Genomic DNA, 20,809 nt, shown 5'->3' with positions numbered 1-20,809 from the left:
TTATATATTCATTATTTCCTAGAATTCTAGATATTCTATTATTGTTGACGCTAGAAGGACATGATTTGTTGTTGGGCTGGCATGCTTTTCTATGGTATAAGGGAACTAAAACACAGGGCTATTTTAGAAGACATCATATACGGGAGTCTTTGTGGTTAAATTGGGAGAAGATTAAAAGACAATGTTATTTGAAAATCCCAGTTTGGTTATCGACTATTGAAGCTTTTTCCTATCCTATAATATATAAGAAGGAACAAACAGTTAGATATGGGGAAATATTGGATGAAAAGGCTGAACTTAAATCGATGCAAAATCTAGAGGAACAAGGTATAAAGATGAATTGGTTTTCATATGCGCAAATATATTCAAGGTATGATGAAGATCTTAAAACAGAAGGATTCTATGATAAATTGACTGATTTAGATAAGATTTTGACAGGTACTGATGAAAAGGTGATTAAAAAATTATATGGTTATTTATTGGAAATGAAACTAGAGGAAGAACAAGTTAAAGAAACTATGATTGCTTGGGGGAAGAATTTTGGATATGGGATTGATTTAGAGAAATGGCAAAAATTCTGGTCTCAAAATTATAAAATGACAATGTCAACAGCATATAAAGAAAATTTGTATAAGATGTTTTACAGGTGGCACTTTCCCCCGACAAGAATAGTAAGAATGTTCAAGAATAAATCTGAAAAATGCTGGAAATGTCATCAGATACCTGGCTCATATTACCATATGTGGTGGACTTGTGAGGACGCTAGAAAATATTGGACTAAAATTCGCATGTGGTTGGAAAAAATGACAAAGAGACACACAGACTTGAAACCAGAGATCTTTTTATTGGGAATCTTACCTGATACATATAGTAAAGATTTGAAATACCTGATTGTAAATGTATTAACAGCGGCTAGGATTGTATTTGCTAAAAATTGGAAAAATGAGAAAATACCATCTCAGGAAGAAATTATTAAGAAAATATTGGAATGTGCTGAAATGAGTAGATTGACATTTGAAATTAGAGAACAAGAGGATAAACAATTTTATAAAATTTGGGACCTTTTCTACCAATGGTTAGATAATAAAATACAATAATAGAATATCAAGATCTCCCTTTCTAAGGCTTCCATATGCTGCACTCCAGAAGGATACCCAAATTGTAGACCTACTTCTTCAGATGAAGAGAACCCTATTCAATGTTAGAACTGGGATCAAACCAGATCAGTCACTGACAAAGAGCAGCTATGTCTTGCAGGAATCTAATAGCAATAGCACTTGGACTAATACACTTCTTCATAATGTTTTACAGCACTCTCTACGTAGTTTACAGCATATTGTGTCAACAATCTGGGTCTTCATTTTACCTCAGAAGGATGGAAGGCTGAGTCAACCTTTGACTTTGCTTATTTTGAACCCCATGGGACCAGGTACCATGAGAAGTGGACTTCTACAGTTTGGCCTGATATGACCCAATTGAGTACCAAACTGATGACCTCTCCAGTAACTTCATGCAGATGTTAAAAAACAACAACACTGAGGCAAGGTCTGAGTATATGGAATCCCACCATGGTGCAAGGAAGCACTGTATTATCATGTCATCATAGGACATTTATACCACTTCACATTTAGAGAAAATGCTTGAGCTAAAAACATTTCAAATTCAAAATACATTGCGTGGCTCTACAAAATACCCTGCATAGTCAAATTGCTAATTTTCATACTACTTCATTTTCTGTGCACAATTTTAGTAACTCTATTCTGACGGCGAATCATTATGGAGGCATTGTTTGAAATAAAAGCCACACAGTTCTCTATACTAAGTCCCAAATTAGACATTTTCAATGGTTTCTTTTTTAGCAGCTGCATAGCATACAGCTATGGACACATTTGGAAAAGGAATCTTAACAGAACCTTGAGAATTTCCAAAGCAGAAGTACTAGGAAGAATACCTCTTTGCCAGAACTACTGTACTATTGTATGTATAAATTCCCCAAGAGTTTGTTCTTGCCAGTGCAGTATATAAAGTGGCTCACTTGAGTGTTGGCTGCATTGTCTATTTCTTGGCTATGGGAATGCCTGGAAACACTCTGCCTACCAGTTTACTGAAACTGTCATTCACAGAAAAATGGCAAATTACACTGCGGTAAAATACTCTCGTACTTTCCCAGCAAGTTGAAAGCTAGGCTTCTCAGAGGTCCTATCTAAATGTCTGTGTAAAAAAGCGGGGGGGGGATATTTATCAGAATAGGCTTGTGGGGAGGAAGAGAGGATGATATCCCCTTCCCCTCATGGAAAATATCTGATTTGGCAAATAGATGTTCAAAGAACGTGGTTTTCGCTATAACTTCAAGATGAAAAGAAAGAATGAAAATAATTCACCATAGGGTCTGACCTAGTTTAGTCTTATTCATTCAGTTTTATTCTTTGGATAAAACTCGTTTTGTACCTGTATCGGCAAGAGAAACTGCCATCTGGCCACGTTGACTCATAGAGACACAACGACTCCTACAGACATCAATCGCTCTAAGGAATCAGTAGCACCTACGTGCGTGCCAAGTACCCGCGTGTGTACACGAAGCAACAATCAAGTGTAGTTTCAGAGCATTTTCCCTCTTGTTGCCCCTGACATGTTCCCCACTCATCCCGTCCCGGAGTGCATATCTGTCAGCGGCTTCAGCGGCTCGCCGTTTCGTTCCCTTTCTCCCGCTGTCGTCGAGATCTGGGGCAGCCGCTTCCTTTGCCCTGCAAGGCAAGGAGATTCCCCTTAGCTGCCGACGCCGCGGCCCGCCTTTCAGACCTCGCCTTGGCCTCCCAATGGCACTCGAAGCCTCTTCGCAAAGACGGCGGAAGCTGAGCAAAAACAAATATCCCCCTCCCAGTAGGCAGGGAAATCAGGGCGGCCGCCTGTGTACATATTTGGGTTTGGGAGAGGCGGAGCGGCGGAGCGGCGAGCTGGCAGGGGGAGGGCCCGGGGCGGGCCTCGGCAGCTCGGGGTGGGCCCTAGCTCTTGGCTCATCGTCAGAAAGGCAGCAATCGCGGCCGTCTACTCCAATCCTGGGGAGGGGGGGAAGCCCCGGAGGTGGTCGTCGAACAGTTGGAGAAGGCGGCGGAGAGGCAGCGACGGGCCGGGCGGTGAGTAGCTGGAGAAGAGCATCCCCCCGCGAGCTCAGCGGAGGACAAGTTGCGCCCAGGGCTCTGGCTCCGCGCCGGGGCCAAGCAGGCGGCTCACTCTTCCCCTCTGGTCCGCGGGCCATCTCGCAGCTCCTTTCCGGACTCCGGACTCCTGGTCGACTCCCGTGTTTTTCGCCCGCTTCCTGATGGTGGGGCTTGGTTGTTCTCTACATTTCCCCCCCCCTCCTTTGCTCCATGAAAGCCCTCCGGGCAGCTTCTTGCTCGTCTTTCGTTTCCTCTTCTGTCCCCTCCCGGTGCTTCTTCTTTCTGTCAGGATCGCGCCGCGTCCAGGCTTCCCGCCGGGCACCTGCCTCTTCTTGCCTCCTCCGCTTTGTCTTCTTGGGTACGTGCGTCTTTTCCCGTCGGCTCCTTCCCCGGCCGAGAGAGATTCCGGCGCTGCAGCTTTTCGGCTTTTTACTGTTGAACAACTTTTTTTTTTGTCCCCTTACATCTTTGGACGGTGCCCGGAGCTGGATTGCAAGAGCAAAACTTGGGCATTGCCCTGTTTGGGGCGACGGATACGATTGACGGTTTTCTTTGTGCGGCATCCTCGGGCTGGAAGCGGTTGAGTTATTTTGGCTGTCCTCTCCCCCCCCCGTCCCACCCCCCTCTTTTCTAAGCTGGCGATTAGGAGGCTTTTAGAGGTTGCTTGGTCCCAAATAGCCTGGACGAGGCGGAGATCGGCGACCGCGATGGGCCTTGGGAGCTGCGGCTACTGAGTGAGTGAAAGATTCCTCCGATAGATAATCCCGCTTTTGAGAGGGATTTATCCCTTGCCGACTTTCCCTTTCTGCTTTTCTTTTGGCCCCTTTCTATTTACGATTCGCCTAAGGGTGGAAAGAAAGCGGGTTTTGTCACAGCACCCCCCCTCCCCGCTTCCCTCCAGCTTAGATTTTAGTGAGCAAACCCGGATTGGCGAGTTGTGCTTTTCTCCTTCAAGTTTCCTATCCCGTCTTCTCTTAATTAACGCTGGGTTGTGCAGAAACGCTCCTTGGCGCTTTTGGAGTGCACGTCATTCGATGTTTTGTACTTGCTGGGCTTTGCGAAGGCGCCTGTAAATGAGACTGGGATTCAAGCGGACCTCTGATGTAAAGAGGTTCTGTTAACAGTCAGTGTCTAATTAGGGGAAAGCGATGCTTGTGGCTTTTAAGTAATGTCTGCATTGTTCTGAACGTTATTAACTGTTCTTGTAGTAACAATAAGCATAAGAGTGGATCGCAGAGTGCCAAAGGAGCCAACTCTGGACATGGAGTGAGCTTGTCTGAAAGTTTTAGGAAGGAATACAGAAAATAGAACTTTGAAAAATGGGGGGAAAGTTCACCATTTCTGTTATTCTGTGATGCACTTATTCTCCAACTTCTTGCTCACTTTGTTCCTGTCTGTCATTTTTAAAATTCTATTTTGTGCCGAACACAGGCGAGCCAATAGTGATGCTGAGCTATGTTTATTAGAGAGATGGCTCCGTTTATAACTTTATGATAATCTCCCTTTGAACATGTCACTTTCTGTTTGTTAGAACCATGGTGTTTTTGGTTTCAGACTGTGGAGGAAAGTACACTATTTACAGTAGTGCTTTCTGAGACTTTCGCAGGCTTGGCATTATTAGAATAATACTTTTATCTTATGTGTATCCATTTCATGTATTCATAATTATGTTTATACTTATACCTATTATCTTGTAAGTGATTGACAAATCAAATAAATAAATAAAATAAATGCTTGACTTCAAGATGAAACATCTCTTCAAGGTGCAACATCTTTTTTAAGTATTTACAGAATTAATTAGAGATTGGATATGCTGGTTTTATTACATATTGTATCAAGAACCATATAATGAGATTTTTTTTTTCAAATGAGAGAAGATTCCCTAAAATGCTAGAAATATAATACTTTGAATTACATTTTTAGATTACAGGGCAAGCCTGATTAGCTTTTCCAGAATTCTACATTATAAGTATTACTGAGTTTTAGAATAATTGATTTCTCATAATGTCTTTGAATGGGATAAGGGGAGCTAAAATGTTATAATCCACAAAATGTATTGCTCCTTCCTGTGCATGTTTGATTTTTATAATATTTTAACAGGTAATGAAATGGTGAACCTAAGCACAAGGTTGGCATAATTTACTTAAGACAGAGCATTGTTGCTGGTTATATGTTATTTTGGGTGAGTCGCGGCTGTACAAATTTGATAAATAAATAAATATGTGATACAGACGTTGCTTCATAAACTTCATTGCACTGTTGAGACTATAACTTCTCAGTAGAACTAATGGTTTCAAGAACATTGAATTTGTGGTTGCTATTTGATTTCCAGATAAGTACTACTCATAAATATTGAACTATGTATTTAGTGTTCAACTTGACCTTTTGGAGCATGTAATGATTATATGTAATTTGCTTGTGAAAGGTGGTCTTACATGATCCATTTTTATTTATTCATCCATTCATTGAATCTCTTTGAATCAAAATCACACTTTAAAAGCCTCTGTAAACTGAAGCTAGGCATTCAATTAAAAAAATGCTGTTGGATCAATGGCACTAACATGTGCATTATACTATTCTGTTTATCTTATAACCATTTTCACATTATTATACAATGGACATACAGATAACATTTTAAAAGTAGAGATGCCAGTCATCAGAATTGGAGTAGCTCAGAAAACCCAAATAGGGATGCTATTCTGCATTGGGAAACTTTTGTATATAAAACATATGTCCAAATAGCTTCCTTATTTTAATCATAGTTAGCCTCTGGGAAGTAGATTGCATGGCACATTAATGCAACTTTACAGCTACTATTTGAATAGTATATTGTGAAGTTTATCACCATTCATTTAAGAAATTTAAGGCACCAGCTAATTTTAAAGGATTAGTCAAAAAGAGAAAGAGAACGGTAACAAGATAGCTGATACTGTTTCAGAAGTTGTATGAACCAGTTATTACTAACCTATTAGGAACGTTAACTCTTCTAGGAGTATTATCTCAGCTGGATATTTAGAAAGGAATATATTGTATCATGACCAATGCATGTTGAGTTTGCTTGTTTTGCTTTATGGTAGGGCATTGAAGAGAACAACTTTGATAGTAGCTAAGATACCAGGTTAGAAACCAGAAGACTATGACTTATAGTCCTGCTTTAGGCATAAAACCAGGGTGACTTTGGGTCAGTCACTCTTTCCCAGCCCTCGGAAGAAGGCAGTAGTGAACTGCTTCTGAAAATTTTGCCAAGAAAAGGGTGGGAATAAGGCAGTGACCGAAAGGCACAAAATAAATATTGCTAAAGAAAAGGGATTCACTGCTCACTTGTACTCCATGATGAACAAGCTGGAATAAAATTTAGTTTCGTAACCTTGCAATCAACTCCGGTTAATTTTGCAACTTTTAAAAAAATACAAAGCTATTTGTTATTATTTATTCATGCCTATTTTCTTCAAATGGTTGTCTGTGTCAAATAGAATTTTCCTTAGAAAGTCAAACCTGTTTTATGACCAAGGACTTCTTTCTGGATACTTTATTATAGAATATGTTATCTGACTTCTATACATCTTTCGTTGACATTGACCAACTCTATTAGCATTTTTCCTAATCATATCGAAATGAATTTAACCTTCTGACTAACTAGGCCACCTTGTATATAAGCAGATGTTCTTTCGCTGTATGGGTAATTTTGTAAGTAGGCCCATGTTATGTGTTAATAGGTCTGTAAGGCACACTTACATTAGTATAATTCTAGTTCTGAATGCCACAGTTATGAATTCTGTATTCTGTAATGTACATTTTAAAGTTGTTCATGTTAAAGAATCTGAATTAAAGAGATTTAACAATTACTTTCTCCCAAAGTGGATTTTCTACATCTATAAGATGTACAGAAAAGGGCAACAAATCAATTCCTTGAAGAAATGTATCATTTAAGTCTTCTTAACATAGAAAAATGGTAAACGAGGGCATGATAGAACTGTATAAAATGGAAATAGTGAATAGGAAAAGGTTCCTCTCATTCACTTTCTCCCAGTCCCCATAATACAGAAAGTTTTTCAGGTGTATGCTGGGAGCTTCTAGAAATTAAAAAAGAATTACTAGTTCACATGGAATATGATTGAACAATTGGAATCTGGTACCTTCCGTTATAAACATAAGCACCAACCTATTATAACTCTAATTGAAATTAGACGAATTCATGAAAAATTAAATTATTCCTATTGATTGATGATCACTAACCATAGAAGTGTATTTCAAATTTGAAAATGTTAAGATGTGTGGATATTAACTCCCAGAATTTTCCTAGAAGCTAGGGAGTTAAAGTCCATATATATCTTAAAGTTGCTAAGTTTACAAAACACCAATTATAGGCAGGATGCTTTCCAGTACTGCTTGCTGGGAAGCACTGGTAAGAAAGCATTGTTAACCTCATTCCTTCATCTGCATTTCTCTTGGCATCTGTTGGACAATGCTGACGTAAATCATCCTTAAATGAGATGCTTTCTTTGCAAGTTCTGACCCAGCAAAAAAACTGAAAAAGGAGAAAGATCCCATTTTAAAATAATTAAATTCAAATAATTAAAAAACATATGTCTTGAGGAAATTTGTGTGCAGTCATAATACAATTTCATTTAGCTTAGTTCACTAGCCCATTTCTGTGAATAACTCTTTCAAAAGTCTATAAAGCATTGAGTGATCTTTGCATACTTTGGGGTATTTCTGTGGGTCTTTCATGTTGCAAAGAGGGAAAGAGGGAGGTAAATGGGTAGTGAAAAGTGGGTCCTTCCCTTACCTGCTATTGTCTGCCTCTTAAAATTATCCTATGTATTGTGCCAGAAAATACAAGGAAAGAAAACAGAACGAAGGGAATGGCATATTTTTTCACAAGTGATAATTGTGGGTTAAAAAAATCTTCTGAATCATTTGCAATCATATAATTGTCTGTTGACTACTCTAAGCCTTGGGTTCACTCGTCTGTCTGCTATCTTCCCTCACTTCTTCCCATTTCTTCCCCAATCTCAGCTTGGAAGAAAAGAGGGAAGGTTTAACCAATTGACAAAATATTATTCATTGGTCAATACAAGAGTGACCGAGAACAATCTTTGAAATGTTTTTCAAACTTGGCCACTTTTAAGATGTGTGGACCTCAACTCCCAGAATACCCCAGCAACGATGAATTCTCATAATTGAAACCCACACACCTTAAAAGTTGCCAAATTTGAAAAATACTGGCCTAGTGATCCCTATATTCATCATCTATAACCCCAAATTAGTGTAGTATGAAACTCCTACTTTAATTTGTTTGAGCCTAATGTTAAGAGCTACAAATTAAATCACCCAGCATATAGGCAGTTTTATTTATCTGAACATTTAGGGCATTTCACAAAAATAAAATAGTCATGGGTTTGTTTTACTTGAAGGATACTTTGTAGGGGAGAATAGCTGCCTATAACACCTATCAGCAAGCTCTGCTCTAATATGTTGTCTTTTTTCTATACCTGCTTCTCAGCGCAAACATCCGAGGTCCAGTTTTGATCTAATTGCTGATTGCTAGACATACAGGCCTAATCAAGATTTTTTTAAAATTACATTTTTGTGCCTTCATGCACATAAAATGCAGCTTCTACATTTGTAGTGTTGATAAAACAATGTATTTTTTTAAGAATTGTTAATTTCTTTCTCATCTTTTTATTTTAAAATATAATAGCAAACTGGTAATTGGGGGGGGGGGGCTGGATTTATAGCCAGCTGCGTATGTAGGCTTTTGACCTCACATTGTTGCTATCTTCCCTTGCCCTAGGATAGCATTCTTGCTTCTGATGTGTAAGAATGTACTACTTCAGTCAGCTGTCAACTTTGCAGCTTCTGATTAGTTCTGTCAATCTGATGTCAGTTTTAGGCCCAGGAAAGTACTTACAAGAAGAAATGCTGTGACTTAAATATTACATGCTTCAGACAGGTGAAAAGGCAGTTATCTTCTAAACCCTGAAGCTCTTGTCAAGTTTCATTTTATATGGCTAAGAGAGTTTCACATAATGGAACCAGTACCTTAAAATATGCATAGGGTAGTATGTACAACGTGATGCTGGCTTATATAACAAAGAAATTGTCCTGTATCTCACATGGTTTAATTAATTTAAATGGTCTTTTGCAATCTTGTCATGTTTATTAGCGCCTTCCGACTCCAGCTCCATAACCTATAGCCAGGGTAGAATTAAGAAGTAAGAATTGTGTTAAGAACAACAAGCTGATAACACACTGCATAAAGAATTAGATTATTGAGGCATTAAAATAAAGTTAAGTATATTGCAAATCTGAAGTTTTTGTAGTTACATATTACTTTATTGAGTTGCTTGTACATTTATGCTTAGACATACTGTATATAGAGCTCATCAGTTTTTTTCTTTAGGTCTGAATATTAGTATTAATCTTTATTTTTTAGCCTTAGACTTTTCTACCATCATTTTATCTTGATACCAAGCCTAACAGTCATAATACATTTTGATGTGATGTGATCTTTATAACAATAGCTCTGTGAGATAGGATTGACTGAGAGAGAATGATTTGATTCCATCTAACATCCTAAGCTAACATTTAAGAAAATATATTTCTTTGACTTGTATGAGTGCTTAGTGTATAGCAACAATGGGTGGCACACAAATTAGAATCAAGCATAAAATCAAAACAGAAGGACAACCAAGGCTGTTAATCGATCTACAATGCCTCCTAGACATGGACCATTCAACAGTCTAACCCAATATCAAATTTTGGCTTACCATGTTGTGCGAATCCGGCCATTTAGTTTCTCGGTCATAACATATATAATTTTGCATGTTGTGGGACATAATAATGCATGAGAATGTAACAATCTTGTCCATAAAACAGTAGGCAAGTGTTCCATATCTTCCCATTCTCTTGTTTCAGTGTGCTCCCCATTTACGTTTTTTACCTGATTCACAAATACATGCATGAATACCTTCACTTGCTTTTGAAAAATGTTGTTTAGTTTCTAACCATGTATGTCCACAGAAAACATGCATAGACAGATGGCCCCTTTTTTATATTGTGATGTTATGTGCAATAAGTAAAGAGCAGGTCTGGTGTTATGATGCTATGATACACATTTTCTCTGTAAAAGCTCATGTTCCTAACATTGCTTTACGGAGGATTTCAGTACAGTAGTTGTTTACATTCTCTTTGTTTTGTTTTAGGTAGTTTTAAAAAGAAAATCTGCACTTCCTCTCTGCTGAGCTCTTAGAACACTGTTTCTCAACCTTGACAACTTGAAGATGTGTAGATTTCAACTCCCAGAATTCCCCAGCCAGCATATATATTAGATGTATGGCAAACTTGAACAGTATAGATCTGTAATTTGAACTATTTCTCTGCAATGTTATAAACAGAATACTTTGTGATAGTCTGTTAAATGAACTATTAAGGGACTGGGATGAATTCATGGTTCTCTTTCTCCCGAATGAATAGAATTTATTTCTGTATAAATAAGGAAAATGTGAGTTTTATTTTGTCTTAGTATTCAGAATTACATCTAATTTTGCTAATTTTTTGTTTATTCTGGTAATATTTTTTTCTATTTAGTGTAATAAAAGTAAGCTGGTGGTTCTTGACAAAAAAATCTTATATAGTCCAAGATCAATATTTAGCAATAGCAATATCACTTAGACTTATATACCACTTTATAGTGCTTTATAGCCCTCTCTAAGCGGTTTACAGAGTCAGCATATTGCCTCCAACAATTTGGGTCCTCATTTTACCCACCTAAGAAGGATGGAAGGCTGAGTCAACCTTGAGCCTGGTAGGATTTGAACTGCCAAATTGTAGGCAGCTGGCTGCAGAAGTAGCTTTGTAGTACTGCACTCTAACCACTGCACCCCAGAGACTCCTATATTACTATAGTATAGTATATATAGCTATATACTATTTAGATTTATACTACTAAAGTTTTCTTGTTGTATACTTCATAACTTCCAATTGAGTGAAATGCTGCAAAAAAAAAAAATTCAACAGAGATACCTCAAATAGGCTAACCTATTACTCCCAAGGGAATTAAATATTGGTGTTTTGTTTTGTTTTTGCTGCCTTAGCGCTACTGCACTGCTGCTGTTCAGTGCTGCTGTCACATAATCCCAACTTTCAAATTCCTTGACAGTTTTGCATAAATTGATGGGGAATCGAGAAGGAGCCAATATGATTTCTGATGCTCCTACACTCCTTGCCATTTTACCCACTAATGAAGTTTTGCTCATGGGAGGCTTGCAGGGAGAAAGTCAGTGGAAAAATGGTCCAATCCCTGTGTTTGCTTGCCAGCCATTTGCGTTCTCTCTCAGTTCCTCTCCCACCCAGGAGCAACCACTTATTTGCCTACTAGGAAGAGGAGGGATGAGAAAAGAGGAGGAAGCAAGTTACATACCTGTTACTGGCAAGGGGAGGGAGGAAAGGAGGGAAAGAAGGAAGGAAGAATGAGAAAGAGGCAGAGAGTGGAGGAAGGCTGAAAGGAGCAGGCAGGAACAAAGAGAGGGAAGGAGAAAGGAAAGAGGAGGAAAAGAGAAAGGAAGGGAGGGAGGGAGAAAGAAATGGAAAAAGGAGTGAAGGAAGGAAGATTTCTGACAGTCACTGCCAACTTCCCATAAAAAAAATATAAGGAAGCTGACAGGAAGTTAGAAATTATTCCCACTGATTTTTGGCCATCCATGGTCATTCTGTTTCTCTGATTAGGTAAGGAAATATTTCTGCAATGATGACTCAGTATAGAATTTTGCTGTAAACTATAGCATTTCTCTTTTGAGTTTTATTTCTCTTTTGTTGGGTTATTTTAAACAGAAAACATTCTGTTTGCATTACAGGATCAATGTTTCTGTAATGTTTCCTGATGGAGATGATGGGGGTGACGATGATATCCATTTAGTTTCTATGTTCACTGGCTAGTGCCAGCTTTTATGATGTCCAGCCACAGTGTTGTTTGATGGCCTGGTTTCCTTTTACTGCTCACTCTTCCAAACGTAATTGCTTTCTCCACTGAATTTGGTCACCTTTGCTGTTCAATGAATATGCAGGAGCCTTCTCTAGCACCACAGCTCAAACAAGTTGATTTTCTCCCTGTCTTGCTTTTTTAAGGCCCAACTTTCACAACTATAGGTAGCTATGGGGGAAAAAATAGAGCGGGCTAACTTACATTGAATTGCCAGATTGATATCCTTGCTTTTCCATATTTGGCTCGTATTCATCATTGCTGTGCAATCTTATTGTGGCTGAATAAGAGCTCAGTGTGAGAATGCATTCTGTCTATCTAGATATCTTATACAGATAGTCCTCAATTAGTGGCTGCCTCATTTAGTTACCATTTGCAGTTATAACTATAATGAAAATAACATTACAACCAATCCTTTAAGGGTCTACAAAGCAAAGGATAGCCGAAGTAAGATCCTAAGGACAGTCACAGTTACACTTGACAACCATTTCACTTAACAACTAAGTTGCGAGTCCCAATTGCAGCAACTAAATAAGGACAGACTTTTGCACGTGAAGTGGGAGCAGAAGGAAGTGATGGAGTTGCTTAAACATCATATCACACTTCAGTTAAGAACCATGATCTTCTGAGAAGTAGTAAAGCCAAAGATCATTTAATATTGTTTTTAGTTCTGTTAACCTAGGGAGAATAACATTTTAAAGTGTATCTGGTAGAATGATTAGTTTTCCTTGGTAAAGGCCATTTGAAGAACAAAAAAAAATAATTGGAAACCATATCATTTAAGCACTATACCATTAAATTTGATTTGAGGTTAATTTGTGGATTCCTGTTCCTGAACTGTATCCATTTGTCTATTCCATTCTTATTATTCATGGTTGCTTGGGCTGCTTACAGTTGAGTCAGCATGTAAAGGATCCCAATTTCTCCATCCATAGTTTAGAGAAATAATAGCAAAGCATATATATCTGTGTTCTTCATTTATCAGCAAGCCTGGGGAATCTACAGTGATAATGGAACCAACCAAGTGCTGGGAGGGATTGTGTGGTTGCTGCCATGAGGATATGGGTTCTTACACTGTGAAATTTTAATTTTCTAAACCCAGGACGTGAGTTGGGCAACCTTTTGTTTAACAAATAAACTCTGTTAAACTGCTTAGTTTCTTAGGCACTCAGAGATAGGGGTGGGATTCAAATTTCTTAACAACCGGTTCTGTGGGTGTGACCTAATTTGTGGGTGTGGCTTGGTGATCATGTGACTGGGTGGGCATGGCTTGCTGACTGGGCGTGGCTTGGTGGTCACGTGATTGGCTGGGTGTGGCTTATATGTAAATATTGTAAATATTTATGTAAATATTGATTTTTTTATATAAAAAGAGCAACTTTTATCCAAAACCAGGCAAAGCAGGCAGGCAGATTGAGTTGCTTGCAGAAGCACAGAGTCACTCACAGATCTATTTTCTGCAATCTGCTACCTGAGTCTGCACTGAAAAATAGAAACTTCAATCCTAAGGAAGGTTCAGCTCTGCTTTTAGATTAGCTAGAAAGCAAGAAATCCTACGATTTTCTTGTTTCTTATTCTTATATTTCTTATTCAATCAGCCTTTGGATTATGGATTTCCTGTCTGGCCGTTCACAGAGGGTCAGATTAGGTAATCATACCTCTTCAGCCCTTATTCTTAACACTGGTACACCAGAGGGTTGCTTGTTGAGTCCATTACTCTATACTCTTTTATGTGCATGACTGCATTCCCACTCATGCTAGTAATACTATTACTAAATTTGCAGATGATACAACAGTGGTGGGACTCATCTCCAGGGGGGATGAGTCTGCCTACCGAGATGAGGTAGACCGGTTGCTTTTGTGGTGTGGAGACAATAACTTGGTCCTCAACACCAATAAGACCAAGGAGCTTAGAGTGGACTATAGAAGGAACAGATCAGACATCCAGCCTTTGCTTATCAATGGAGACTGAGTGTACCAAGTGGCCAGTTTTAAACAGGACCTGACCTGGGATGCTCACATTGCAGCACTGGTTAAAAGGGCCCAGTAGAGATTATACTACCTGAGACTTCTCAGAAAACAACAACTGAATAAAACCTTCTACTGCTGCACCATAGGGAATATCTTACTGCACCTCTGTATGATTTGCCAATTGCACCATGGCAGATAGGAAAGCACTCCAGAGGGTTAACATTATTTCCCAGAAGATGATTGGTTGCCCTCTCCCCTCTTTGGAAGAGCTTATAAGAAAGTTCAAAACATTCTCAAAGATCTATCTCATCCTGGGAACCCTTTTTTTTTTTTGAACTATTACCATCTGGCAGACAGTACAGAATAATAAAAACAAGCACAAATAGGCTGAAAAACAGCTTCTATCCCAGGGCAGTAGCTCTTTTGAATTCTGCTGTATAGTGCAGTGTTGGTGCGGTGTTGGAGGTTTTCGGTTCAATTTGTGGAGGTTAAAGGATGTGTGTTTGTGTTTATTTTCATGGTCATGATGTGCACTGAAGATGGTGTTTGATTTCATTATATGAGGTGAAATGACAATAAACTAAACTAAACTAAGCTAATCTAAATTGTGCAGCACAGCTGATAGGTGGAACACCTGATCATCAGGGGAAAAAAAGGAAAAATAGCAACTAACCGAAAATTAGGCGAAGGCACAACGCAGGCAAGTTTGATGATGTTCATGCGAGATAAGGAGTGACTGGGTGGGGAGAGGAGGGGCATGATTTGCTGGTTCTCCAAACTGCGCAGAATCGTAACAACCAGTTCTATAGAACTGGTCCGAACCAGTAGAATCCCACCCTGTTCAGAGATACAGATTTAAAACAAATGCAGTCCTCTTTGAAGCTTCAGTCTATCTAATTATTAAATCAAATTATCCAATTAGAAGCTGTCTTGGTGGTAGAACTATCATTTTGCTCATTCCTTCTCCTACAGGCAATTCTGGAATGGCAGCCCCAGATGATGACTTTAGGCATTACTTTCCCTTTATATGATAACCAGCTCATTTATTTCCCATCTGGGTTTTTTTATGTGAGTGAACAGCTCCGTTCTCCATCAAGGATGTGAACTATTTGAAGGCCAGGTCTCTGAAGAATTGAGGGAATATAGAAGTCCAGCAGCAGTTTCTTTTGCTTTCTTGACTTGACTTCAGGGTCTCCCTCATCCTTCCTTTTCCTCCCTGAAAGGCAAGTTTTCTTTTCTTAGCACTCACTGACTCTGAAAATTCTCACTATCTAATGATGAGGTATGCTCCCAAGGAGATGGTATTTCTCTTTACCACATGCCAATTTAATGTTTGAAGACTTGCCTTTTTCTGTTTCCAGTTTTAATTGTCATACTTTTTCTTTCATAGTGTCCATTTCAAGAATGCCACTCATACAGTCTATAACTTGGCTCCTCATATGTATTTCATTGGTTGGTGCATGGTTGGATCACATGCTGAACATAACCCAAAGGGCATGTGTTTAAAATTGCATTGACGTGTATGCGTGCCTTTGAGTTAGTTTTTTGACTTCTGCACAAGTTTTCTTGGTAGGCTTTTTCACAAGTGGCTTGTCATTGCTTACTTCCTAGGGATGATATAGTAATTGGTCCAAGGTCACCCAATTGGCTTTGTGCCTAAGATTGGACTAAAGTCTCCTAGTTTGTAGCCTAGTGCTTTATTGTCTACGCCAAATTGGCATATGGCATATTAAATATACATAAATGTTGCTTTCTTAATTCAGTGATATGGGCCCAAATTTGCCTTCCATTTCTATAGACTCCTGTTAATGTTGGGATGTTGTCGTGTCGAGCGACCGGTCCGTTGATTCGATTTTCCAGTCTGTTGCTGAATTCCCTTCAAGAAATAATTTAGTGGAGCCCTCGCAAGGGTGAGTGCCAAAGCACAAAGAAAAAGACACAAAACAAATAGTTTCTTTAGGTGAGGAAACACATCGCGCCTGGGGAAGATGGAATTGTCCCGGCGGCCCCGATTGCTTTGCGCTGTCCTCTTTTATTGTGCTGATTCAAAGACGGGGTGCGGGGTGATTGCAGGAAACAATGAAGTTACAGAGTTAATCATTGAAACCAAGCTACGTGACACAAGGAGCAAACTTCATGACTGATACTTTTCAGGTAAACATGTCTTAATACCAAATACACAGTTTTTAGCTGACACAGACTTTTGGAGTTAATCCTGTCAGTTTCAGTCCTGTCAGTGGAATTTGCCCTGAGAGGTGTACGTGCTAGGCAAGATTTGTTCTATGGCAAAATAGCTAAAGCAGGATAGCCACAGGATGTCATAATCATCTCTGTGAATACACTTATTTAATTTTGGGGTGGGGTGGGAAGCAAATGCTTAGACATTCATGTCTCTTGTGAACTATAACCATGCAATGAACTCATGTAATTCAACCTTTAGTACTACAAATAATTCCTTTTTTTCCTATTCAACCCAGGTCTGCTCTCAGTTTATTCTCAATGTTGCTGGTAGATATCTCACAGTATCTGCTACTGGTTATGCATTTTTATTAAGTGCAGTGTCAATATGATTTACTGGTTGTAACATTTCAGATGTTTCTAGGTTCAGGATGGTTCTTCAGGGATTTAGTACTACTGCTTTTTTTATAATATATAGAGTGCCTTCCTATTTGAAGTGAGTTCACAATCAGCCAGTGTGACTGTATGATTTTTGATACATGGTTAAAGGGTATGGGTCTCATTTATTTCAGTTGTAATCACTTTCAACTATTAGAATAATGTGCACACCAGCATTATTATTATAAACAGTAAGCATTGTTTATCTCAACCTTCATTCTGATGTGTCACCTGTCCGGAGAATGTCAGAGAAATAAGTATACCATTCTTCCTGAGATCAGTCTTCTTTTCCTTTGGAAGCATTGTTCCACTCTCTTCTTATGGTTAAAAAATTATCTTTGGTCAGACATTCACTTATTACTAAAGTCAAAAGCCTTACTTTTAAAGTTTAAGATCTGTTACAAATTACTTCAACTATGCATGTCCTTCAGTAGGCACAATTTGAAAAGAAATCTTGCATACATTTAATGGGTGCAAAGAATGGTACTTCATATGCTTTAGATTTCTACATTGTAGTTTTAAAACTACTTTTTTCATGCGCTAATGCAAGTGATGGCGAGTGAATGAACCAAGTGTGGTGTGCTGAAAGCACGATGGCGCGCATGGCGCATGCTGGCACCCACAATGCAATGTGCTCCATCCCCCCTGTGCATGCACCTGCAACACCCCCACCCCCCTTACCTGCACTATGCATGTGTGTGCCTCTCAGCTGATTTTCAGACTGTTTGAGGCCTTTTTCGGCCTCCCTGATGCTCGAGGGAAGCCTCTGTAGCCTTGGAAGGCCGAAATACCATAAGTGACTAAACAGGCCCATTTTCTGGCCTCCAGAGGCTCCCCTAGAATCCCCAGGAGGGTGAAAACAGCCTCCCCCGGGCTGCAGTGGCCCTCCAGAGGCTGAAAACGGGCACTTCCTGTATTTCCAGAAGGCCTATTTTTCAGCCTCCTGAGGCTGCAGAGGCTTCTCTTGAGCTTCAGGGATGCCGAAAAAGGCCTCAAACAGACTCAAAGTCAGCTGGGAGGCGTGTACATGTGTAGTGCAGGTAAGTTGGCCTGTGGCTCATGTTCCATAGGTTTGCTATCATGGCACTAATCGTGGCACTAATGTATTGTATGCATCTAGTCACCATTAAGATTACTGTTTTATGTTAGTCTTTGTGGCTACCAGTTGTTCTCATGCATTACCGAAATCTTAATTGCTGGCATTATCAACTTTCCATGTTGCTAGTAAGGTTTAGCTCAAGGGATGGTCAGACTCTCCATACATAAAATAATCAAATGTTTGAAGGTGTCACTACTTAACTAACTCCCAAAAGAGTGTTATTCTAATGTCTGCTGAGTTATGTTGTGATTTGCCTTCTAGTCCAGTGCTGACTTTCTGTGATTTTTGCAATAATATTCACATTTTCTTTGTCTTTTTAATAAGCTAATATAAGAGTGAAGGTGGGCCGTGTGTTTTACCACATGCTTATTGCTGCACAGAAGCAAGCTGCACTTCTGACACCATGTGCTATTCATCTATAAGAAGGTAATAAATGTAGTTCCCCACAATGGCACAAAAGGTGGCTTTGTTTATTAAGAGCAGTTTATTAAGTTTGACTCTTGGCATATTACAAGAAATATACTATTGCTTCCATAATGTGCCTAGGTTCAATTTTTGGTAAATACTTACTTCTTCACAGTAACCCCTTTTAACTGATGACCCTGACATGTTTGAATTAAGGTGTGATATGTTCACCATTTCATTGGCAAGGGAAAAAGTGACACTTCTCTCTCTCTCTCTCCCTCCTCCTTCCTTCTCTCTTTTTTCTTTTTTTTGTATTGAGCTTAAGCATCTGATGCTTTTACATTTTCTATTCAGTAAAGCTTAGCTTTTATTATTTGTTTGCATTGTAAAATCAATTATTGAAGTATCATACATAATTTTTTTTACATTAATGTAATTATAATATACCTTATAGACTGGTGCGGTGACCTTGTGGTGAAGATGCTTGTCTCCCACTCAGAAGATTGAGAGTTCAATCCTAGGTAGTGGCTGATGTTTTTCTTTCTGGGCACAAAGAGAAAAATCTGCAAACTCTTCATAGGCATGAGGAAGGATATCCAGCCAGTATATGCTCAGCTCCATCCAGTTGCCTCAACTCTACCCCCAAATTAAGGAATTATAGGGTCATAAAAAGGGAGGGGTTTTAAAATTATAATATAACTTAAAGTAAGCTTTTTACTGTAGGGTATATTACAATTATATTAATATATAAAATTTCTATATTCTTCTTTAATAATTAGTTTTACAGAGCAAATCAAATTAAGTGATTACAGTGTCATTTTATTTTTATAGTAAGATTAAAGAATACTACAATAATCTCAATTTTTAGAAGCATTATTTCATAGCAATATTTGTTCCTTGTTCTCACATCGACATTAGTTTAATTGAGTGGTAGTGGTTTATTCCTTCAAAGTCTTGTTTGTTTGGTGAGGCCAACTCAAATAACCCTTCTCATTCATGAATAAGATGTTATTTTCCTTAAATTATTTTAAGAACAGTGTTCTCTGAAAATACAAAAGTTATCTTTCCTTTGAAGATTTTTAAAAAAACGCTTCCTATTCACACACTTGTTACCTAAAGAAAGAACTCTAGACAATATTTTTAACTTGTTGAAAAGGGAAAATTTATTTTGAGTCAAGTTCTACTCCTAAAGATTTTATAATTTTCTTAACAAAAGCAAGGCTGTGGTTTGGAGTTATATTCTTTTTGAGTTGTATTTTAATTTTCCAATCTAAGCCTTGAAATTTCATATAGTCACCCACCCAAGTATTGACTAGGTCCAATCCTCCATAATTTTATGAGATTGCTTCAGATCATTTTATTCTGCCACCTATCTGGTGATTAGGAATTCATTACACTTCTCTTTATCTCTGATCTCTGTTATGTACATATGTATGCAACCATTATTACATTAAGCACGGGCCAACTGTATTCCACTGTGCTCCTTTAACACCAAAAAGTAAGAAATCATGATGCTTAAACACAGTACTCTGCTGAATATGAGGGGGCACAATATGATGTTAGAGGTCATGACTCTGCACGTTTTGGAGATTTTAACAAGATAGTTAGATGTTGCATCTGATCAAACACTGTTATATTATTTTTGACTGGCAAACCTCTATCCTTTTAGCGTTCCAGAAAGTTTTGAAGACCTGGTTTTTGGAAGAAAACTAGATAACCGTACATTAGAACTGATTTGGCAGAAGGTTTTTTTTTATGTTTTGATCAATTGAATTTTAAAATGTTGATATGATTTTATATGTCTTTTAATTTTTGATTGGGACCCACACAGAGTTGGTTGAAAGATGGCAACTATATAAATGTACAGTAAAAGTAAGTAAGTAAATACATAAAATGAGTTTTAATGGATTCTATCTTGGAACTGGAAAGAAAGGTGGTCTTAGTTTTTAGTTTTTTGTATATTAAACTGTGAATTAATTTTCTTGTGGTTAAGTGAGCACCTCTTCCCCCTTAAAGAAGAAAAACTTAAAATATTTTTTCAGTAAATTGGATGTATATTTGAACAATAATGTTCCCAGCAAGCTTTTGCTGAAATAGTCATATTATTGATGCCAAAATATATGTGATAAAGTTTGGAAAATGAAATATAGTTTTTCTAAGACAGGAACAACTGTCATCCTTAGGGATATCATACATTCATTTTAAGTGTTTTACATTAAAATAATTTTGAGAGAATTCAACTACCAGCATTATCACTTCATTTGTTTTTCAATTAGGTCCTTTTCTTTGGCAGAGTTTTATTAGCTTCCTCAGTCTCATGTTCTTCATCCAGATTGTTCCTAGGGTTACTTATTACTACTTGGTGTGTAGTAATGACTTGGGAATTTGCAAAAGCTATATGTATTCCTCTTTATATAATTTCACACTGGTTTGATATGCATAAATATATTATGAAGAGTGATCTATCCAGTATAGCAGATCCAACTGACTTTAGGATTTGGTACTATGTGTGCCCTCTCCACACAGTCTGGGTCTTGACCTTTCTAGCACAGATCAGTTTCCTTTCATTAGAATACA

The 20,809-nt window shown here is 38.3% G+C and overlaps 1 protein-coding gene across 11 annotated transcripts in view; it reads left to right on the top strand.

Annotated features, from left to right (window-relative positions):
- The first annotated feature begins 3,011 nt into the window (after positions 1–3,011).
- PAM (peptidylglycine alpha-amidating monooxygenase) overlaps positions 3,012–20,809 on the top strand; it is a 157,392-nt gene continuing 139,594 nt past the window's right edge. For 4 of the 11 annotated variants that reach the window (XM_087958114.1, XM_026672868.2, XM_026672860.2 and 1 more), the window contains exon 1: positions 3,012–3,134. The gene's annotated coding sequence lies outside the window, so the exon portion shown is untranslated. Of the gene's footprint in view, positions 3,893–5,258; positions 5,341–20,809 lie in introns of all 11 variants that reach the window. The other 7 variants (XM_087958119.1, XM_087958116.1, XM_087958113.1 and 4 more) reach the window with 3 other exon arrangements.

The sequence above is a fragment of the Notechis scutatus genome, chromosome 2, assembly GCF_049901735.1.
Source record: "Notechis scutatus isolate UNSWTSFEM ecotype Mainland chromosome 2, rNotScu1.2, whole genome shotgun sequence".
NCBI classification, from domain to species: domain Eukaryota; kingdom Metazoa; phylum Chordata; class Lepidosauria; order Squamata; family Elapidae; genus Notechis; species Notechis scutatus.
This window is presented reverse-complemented; position numbering and strand designations above follow the sequence as displayed.